An 8,364-nucleotide genomic window follows, 5' to 3' on the forward strand; every position below is an offset into this window, starting at 1 on the left:
CTATATACACATTAAGCTTATAATTAAACATGCTATAATCAAACCTAATTAAGTTTATAAGGATTTAAAAAGCAAGAAGACAATTATAAAATCATTTCTAAAGAACTATGAGGGCTCTTCTGCCAATGTTATGAGTTTATGACTGTGTTACTCTGTTAGGCAATTACAGTGACTCTTAATTTGAATGTCACTACTAGAGAGGGTAAATGAAAGTGATAATTGCAGTTAAAGTACCTGTGAAAGTCTAAATAACACTATATGTAGTAGAACGACTAATTTCTTTGTGTAAACGAGGAGAGTTTACTATATATCCAAGCATAATAAAGAACAACTTACTAGGAAGTTAACACAACTGCAATATTACATAGACTGATAGATGATTCATAGTTTCACACCAGAGTTGCTGCTATTAATTGTATCTAGCTTCAAGCTCAGCCACTCTAAATTGATTGAACTGTAGTCTTAAAGAAAAACAGCATCACTAATGAAATATGATAGATTATGATATGTCATGCATGTGACTTACAATCTGCATCAGTTTTGATCCAGCATTCCCTGCTGCCATTTGAATCACTCCCATCCTCTGAGAACTGAGTTGGGTTAGAAATGCTCTTCCTGCAAAGCATATAACAACTTTGACCTGGTTTCTGAGAGAAAGTTGTGGTGCTTTCATCACGAAATGCATGCTCATCCTTATAATAGCCTGCATCCCAGGGTACCATGTTCTTGATCCCAGTAGTAGTATGCATTTTGTTGGATTTTTCTGTGGATATCAAGCATTCTGGATGCACTTTCTTGTGAAATTTCTGCAGGATCTGCATGGAAATACTATTAGGCAGAAAATTCTGAGATTTACATCTATTATACTTATTTTTAAACTTATATCAGGTAATTAAGGCTTATATTAGTGTTCAAGCTATGTCATAAAATATCTGTTGATTTATGTTTTAGTAAATATTCAGATACGGTTTGGAGTTTTCAGATATCTTTAAATGATTCCTCTTTTCTGTTTTTGCTTCAACCTTGATGCGGAATTAGTTCTTTATCATGTAATCATTGTCAACTTGATATGCGTTGCTTGCAGTTCATATGCTGATGCTGCTACTAATTTGAATTTTCAAGTGAATTCTAATTCACTTGATTATTCTCATAAGCTACCTCTCTGCGGATGTAAGCTCGAGCCTTGTCGGCCTTGATTAGATGAATCTTAATTGAATATATCTGTGTGTGCAAGGGGGCTGGCAGGGGGAGCTGTGTGAATGGTGTGTGCAAGGGGGCTGGCAGGGGGAGGTGTGTGAATGGTGTGTGCAAGGGGGCTGGCAGGGGGAGGTGTGTGAATGGTGTGTGTATAGGTGAGTGTGTGTGCAGGTGGGATGTGGAGGCGGGCTGTGTGCAGGGGCCAGTGTGCATGGGGGCTGGCAGAGGGAATGTCAAGGGGGGTTGGCAGGGGGATTAGAAGGGTGAGGATCTAACACTATTATATGCACATGAACAATCTCTCTGAGCATTTTGTTTTTACATATTTTGAGATGCCAATTCTTCCATCTATTTGTTTAAGTTGCAGAAGTTGTGGAATTTTTTTTTTACAAGGTTCATATTTTCTTTGGCAGATTCTAAGGGTGAACTTCAGTTGATGAGCGGTTCAATTCAGCCCATAGACGTTTGGCATAGTCGTGGTGTTAGGTACCATGTGCAGTTTAATGAGTTCAACCAACCAATTCGGAAAGGTGGGCAACGATTTTTAGGAAGTGTAGCAAAGGATGGGACCTATTGTCCAATTGGAGAAAAGAATTGGCATCATGTTGATGTGAAACTCAAAACTAAAATTGTTTTGAAGATGAGAGTATGCATACAAGTTCAAACTAAAATTGTTATGAATATATATATGTTTCTTATAAGCTATGTCTTATTGATCTTGCATTATTTTTTTTTTCTTTTTTCGTTGAAGGAACATTTTGTGATTCCTGAGGATGAGGTCTATGATACATTAGCTCTCCAACGTGTTAGCAAATGTTGGAGGCACTATAAACACTCACTTAAATTGACATTTTTCAAACCCGATAAGCTTACAGAGGAAGAACATTATGATATTGTGCCTAGTGGACATACTCGTTCTGAATGGAAACCATTGGTTCAGTATTGGTTCTCACTCAAAGGACAGGTACTTCTCTCTTTTTCGATTTATCATTATAACGTGTGACACATCTTACTTCTACAATATTAACTAAAACTTCCATTGCGAGTGTAGCAATTGTCTTAACTTGGAAAAGCGGCACGAGCAACTCAAAATCAAGTTCATACATTGGGTTCTACTAGTTACACTAATATACGAGCTGATTATGTAAGGAATAAATTTTCACTCTCATAGTTTCAATTAATTATTATATCACCCTCCTTTATTTTAGTACATAACACCTTTATTAACTTCCTCCCTTATTGCGTGTTTCGCTTATATTGTTTTGTTAATATGGTATATTCTACGAAATTATATGTTGGTTTAGTTGGTTGAGTATAAATTTAAGTTATATTTATTATGGCTGCCTTAGAAATGAACGATATCATTAGCAGGCCAAAAATAGCAAGTGACTGTAGAACCATTTTGTCCATTTTGGTTTAATGCGACTATTCTCTAGGTAGTAACTTTGAAAAGTCTTTAAAAATAGACAAATATCATATGCATTATTATATCTAATATAATGACTTACTACAAGGTAACTAATTATTTATAGGAAGATGAACATGGAGAAGAAATGAGTTTGATTGAACTTTGGGAAGCAACTCATAAGAGAAAGAATGGAACCTATCTTGAAGGCACAGACACTTCAGACTTTTTGGTACTTGGTCTAACACATTAGTCTATCTTTGCATTCTATTTTTCTATCATCAGATTTACATTATTTATTCCCTAAAAAACTATGTAGGAGGATGCAAAGGCAAAGGTTGATTCATTAAAGCTTTGTAATCCTTCTATGTCTCGTGTTGACGTTGAGAATGAAGCCTTTCAAACTGTCATGAATGGAGATGAAGTACCTGAACGACCTCAGGGATATGGATTTGGGGTGAAAAAAAGTGATATTCATGGGGTGCGTGGTATGCTTAGAAAAGAAGGAAATGGAAAACTTAAAAGGAGACATGTGGAACTAGAAAACGTTGTGGAAACATCTTTATTGAAGAAGAGAAATGAGGAACTTGAAAAACAAAACAAAAAGAGATAACTAACAAGTTTGATGAGCATACTAAGATGATGAAGACCGTTGCTACACATTTTTCTCTAGTGTTGGATGCGGTGCGTGATGGAAAAGCTTCTGCTCAACTTATAGATGCTGCAAAGTCAGCTATGCATTTGATTACTACAGAGGTATTGTTATAATATTATCATTCATTGTTTCACTTGAATTATCAAAATCAAGTTGATTACTGGTTACCTATTCTTTTCTTTTGTCATTAACTAACTTTTTAACATCTTTTATAATTGACCATCACTATAATATATCACATTAATTACTTATGTCATTCTTTGTTTTTTTTTTTAAGGATCAAGATGATGGTGAAGGAAAAGAAGCCAAGGATCCATTATTGTATTAGTACAACTTGTAAAGCTAATAATGATTTGAAAAGGCTTTGTAAAAGATATATTTCTTTTGTTCTGTTTTTTTGGTAAGGTTTTAAGAAGTTGATAGTAGACATTATCTAATTGACTTATTTGTAACGAACAGATATTTTAGTGTGTATTTAATCATTAGTGAATTAATACAGATATTAATATTATTATATATATTGTTGGTCATTTCTACTTAAGTATTTTTTTATTGGAAAATCGCTTATAATATATTATATTTGATCCATATCCAATTAAATAATGCTATTATTATTAGATGTTTTTTCTAGGCTAAAATCTCGACACTTTTTTGTGTTAAGAGTTATTTTGGCTCTAAAAATTTATTTGTGGAGGTAAAATATTCTTGACGCTGGAATGTGTCTAGAACATATTGTGCGACGCAGAAAAGCGTTGAGAAACCCAACACAAAACAACGTCACGCATATTTCAAGACGCAGAAAAGTGTTGAGAAATTCAACACACAAAAGCGTCACAAGTCATACTGGACGCATCTCTGCGTTGAGAATCTCAACGCAAGAAAGCGTCGAGAATTCTCCACGCCTAAAATCTCGACGCTTTTACAAAGCGTTGAGAATCAATTTCTCAACGCATTTTTCCGTCTAGAATATTGAGGAAAAGCGTTGAGAAAACACTCTTTTTCTACAAGAAAAATGTTATAAAATTTGAACAATGCTTACAATGGACTCTTTTATCTTTTGTGTTTCTTCATTTGGAAAGAAGAAATTTTCATCTTCATCTTTTTTTGATCTCGCGAGAAGCCACAGCAATGTCCTATCCGGCAAGGAGGAAATCACTGATGATGTGAGGAGTCAACAGATGATGTTGTAGAGGATGAAGGGATACCCTTTGCGTTTCCAAATGGGAATCATCTCCGCATATGATTTTTGACCCAAAAAATGAGGATGCTTGTTAGCAGCCTAAGAGATTCTTGCTTTTTCACTTTTAGCCTAATATAGGATTTAGTAACTAGTCAATATTAATGAACCTAATAATAATATAATTTCATATGATTATTATAACGTATATATTACATACCTGGAACTCCTTAGAGCTACATTTTTCTACAAACTTGTCCCAGATCTATCGCGTGATGAAAGGATACATCTCATATGGTTGCGTATCATTGTTAGGCCCCTTCCTCGTTTTTGTGATCTATCTAGTCACCAATCTTGACTTGAAATCTCTCCACCGCTTATCACATTTACTCAGGACCTTTCCTTCTTTTCTTTTCATCCTCTTTTATTCCAAACTCTCTCTTCAAATATAAAAATAAACCAATTAATAATAAACGATTAGAATAATATACATAATCTCAATTAGTGTACTAAAAGAATAAGGTTACTTACTTTAATATCTTTCCACAATGTCTTTTTTATGCCTTCTGGAACATTTCCCAACTGTCGTACAAGATAGACACATGACTTCTACTGATTTCCCCGCAATATGTCTTGTACTCACCAGCAAATTGCCCAATCGGACGTATTCACTCATCCCAAGCAAGAAGTCTTTAAAAGTCGGGTTTGGAATGTATCCCTTTTGTAGGACCTCTTGGCCTGCTCACTTTCTTCTTCCTAGCAGCTCCATCAGTAATCTGGGGCTCATTAGATGCATCACGCATTATCTCATCTTCCATCACTACACCTGAAACCATGTATATGTTAGATTAATTAATAAAATAATACACAATTATTTGAACATGCAAACCACAAAATAAATAATTAAAGATTATAAACATTAGTAGTTGTGTTAATATTACATAATTTACCTATTAATCAGCTATTTCTTTGCCAACGTAAAATCCCTCATTGTGCTCTCGACGAATGTAATTTGTGTCTAGATCTTCCCCTAATATACTTGGAATGACTACTGACGAAGCAATGACTTTATTGAATTGTGCATCGAAATCTTCTTCATCGTGTACATCATCAATTCTAAGTATTCTCATTTTTCTTCGATGACAAACCATTTTGAATCGGCAGGGTCAACCATGTAGAATACTTGTTTTGCTTGTGATGCCAATATTAAGTTATCTTCATGATGTCCTAACCAGCTGAAATTGACTACTGTAAAATAGTCATGTTCATCCTTCTTCATACCACGATGAATATCAACCCACTTGCATTGGAACAACAGAATTTTGAAGTCAACATAGTCAAGTTCTAATATCTCTTCAATGAACCCATAGTAAGACTTCATTGTCTCAACAATCGTTCTATCTCTTTTACTTTTATACTCTGATGACAAAGCCCCCGACGTAACACCACTGTTTTGCATCGTGGATTTGGCATCTTGCCGCTTAGTGTAAAATGTATAACCATTGATGTCATACCCCTCATAGGAAAGAACTTGCATCTTTGAACCATATGCCAACAATTTCAACGTATTCGATACATCGTTAGAAGTATCAGATAATTAGTTCATAACTCGTTCTTTAAACCAATCAACGAACGTCCGATTATGCTCAATCATCAACTCATGATACCCCCTTGAGTTATTGCAATCACAACAAGGACACAAGACTAACTTTGACCCATTCTATGATTGATGTTCTAACTCAACTCTGATAAATTCATGAACCCCTTGTAGAATTGTCGACGAAATTCGATAACCATACATCCAGTTTCGATCCATATTCATACACTAGAGACACCAAACAAGAACACAATCGATCAAATCATTCAAAGTGGTTTATCAATTGCAGTCATGACCATTTGGGTCCTTATCACTCCAACCTAACCCATCCTTGAGTTTCTCATCTCATTAGTGAATGAACATTTGGTTTTCAATTCTAAGAAAAATTCGGCAGCACTTCCCCTACAGTTCTTCAAGTACACGATGAAGATAGTAGTTAAACTATCAACATATGTACCCAAAGAACGCTTAGGAAAATGAGCGGGATCTTTCTTAGAATCGAAAACCAAATATTCTTTCACATCCTAAGTGAGATAAGAAACTCAAAGACAGTCCCAAACCAGGGACTGTTCAAGACTTACTCCTAATGAGTAAGCCTCGAACGGGTATCTAGGCAAATGATGCACATTGCAATAAAACAACACAAACCAATCCATTCCATAGATTTCTCTCCCCGCCCCATTAAGGTATGTTCCTATAGGCTTGGTTATGATTCAACTTATAATTTTCCAATCACATAATAACCAAACAATTCATATATATACATTTCCAATCATATAACAAAACAATTTTAAAAACAAAAGGTATAATACATACCTCTGCTCTCAAGGAGCAGCGAAGAAAAGCACTCCGACGTGAGCTTGGAGAACCGGCAAACCGCAACTAAAGTACAATGTAAACGAGTGGCGAAGTGAGAGAATGCATGATTATTAATGTAAAATTAATACATAAAAATTTCAAAAACAACACAAAAGGAACATACATTGTCGGCGGTGTGGGAGAATGAGTGTACGGCTAATGGTAGAATGAGAGTGCGGCAGCCGACAAGTGTCCGTCGAGAGTGCGGCAGTCGGCAAGTGTGCGTCGAGTTGGCGGCACAAGCGTTTTCTACAACCGAGAATGAGAGTGAGTGTGGGAGAATAAGAACCGGCGAGTGGTAGAATAAGAGTGTGGCAGCCGGCTAGTGTGCGCGAGGGTGAGCGAAATTTGTCAAGGTGAGTCGACAGGTAAGCCGGCAAGGGTGTGCGAGGGTGCGCGAGGGTGAGCCGGCAAGAGAGAGAGTGAGGGAGAGTGCAATGAGAACAACGTAAACCTAGTGAAAGGGGTTGAGAAATCGCCGGAGAAGCGACAGTCGCCAAAGAAGCGAAGGTCGCCGGCGAGAGTGAGGGAGCGCTAGCGAGTGTGAGCGAAAGGGAGAGTGAGGAAGCGCCGGTGATTGTCACAGGAGAAAGAAAGGGAGAGTACACGAATTTGAGTTTTGTTAGGGCTCGAAAAAATAATCCCGTTGGGAAAAACTAATATTTGGGCCTTAGGCAATTTGAGTCGGATGGGCCTGGTGGTCCGACGCAAATCACGAATTTGCAACGCACACTAAATAGGTGCGACGCAGATAGAGCCTAGTTTTCTTCCACCAGGTACAAGCTATATGCGTCGCACCTTCATGACGTGCGACACACATACCCATATGCGTCGCACATTATGGGGGTGCAACGCATATAGCTCGTACCTGGTGCTTGTGCTTTGTTTTTTTGCGTCGTGCTCAGGCACACATGCAACGCAAATAGTATTTTTGCGTCGTTTCCCTTCTGTTGCGACGCACTTGAATGGACGCAAATCGTCCTTTTTCTACTAGTGTTTGTTTGGCCAGATTTGATTGTTTAAGTTGTGCAATGTTAGATTATGCGTCGAGAGGTATAAATTTAATGTTTCGGATTACAACAATAAGTATTTCTAGTCAAGTGTGAAAGCCTGTTAGATTGGTGTTCTAAGGAGACTTTAATTCGAGAGAACTTGTTTGCTCAAATAGTTTTGTTTAGTTAACTATAATGTGATTCATGTTTTCAACCCTAACATGCATTCATGGGGAACATTTGCCTAGATTTTTATATTTATATTTATATTTTACTCATTTATTTGTTTAAAAATTTTCATCGCATAATTGTGGGCTTGCACTAGTAGAAAAACGACAATTTGCATCGCCGCAAGTGCGTCGAATGTAAAGCAAAACGACGCAAAAGGGTAATTTGCGTCGCACGCAAAGAAAAATGCGACGAATATCATGTGTAAATGAGCACCAGTATGAGCTATATGCGTCGCATATACCATAGGTGTGT

At 36.8% G+C, this 8,364-nt stretch overlaps 1 long non-coding RNA gene across 1 annotated transcript; it reads left to right on the forward strand.

Moving 5' to 3' along the window:
- The first annotated feature begins 2,726 nt into the window (after positions 1 to 2,726).
- LOC125499514 (uncharacterized) lies at positions 2,727 to 3,704 on the forward strand. The gene is made up of 3 exons (XR_008970395.1): positions 2,727 to 2,834; positions 2,922 to 3,358; positions 3,535 to 3,704. It is a non-coding gene; the product is annotated as an uncharacterized LOC125499514 (long non-coding RNA).
- The last annotated feature ends 4,660 nt before the right edge of the window (positions 3,705 to 8,364 follow it).

This window comes from Beta vulgaris, chromosome 7 (genome assembly GCF_026745355.1).
Source record: "Beta vulgaris subsp. vulgaris cultivar EL10 chromosome 7, EL10.2, whole genome shotgun sequence".
Taxonomy (NCBI): domain Eukaryota; kingdom Viridiplantae; phylum Streptophyta; class Magnoliopsida; order Caryophyllales; family Amaranthaceae; genus Beta; species Beta vulgaris.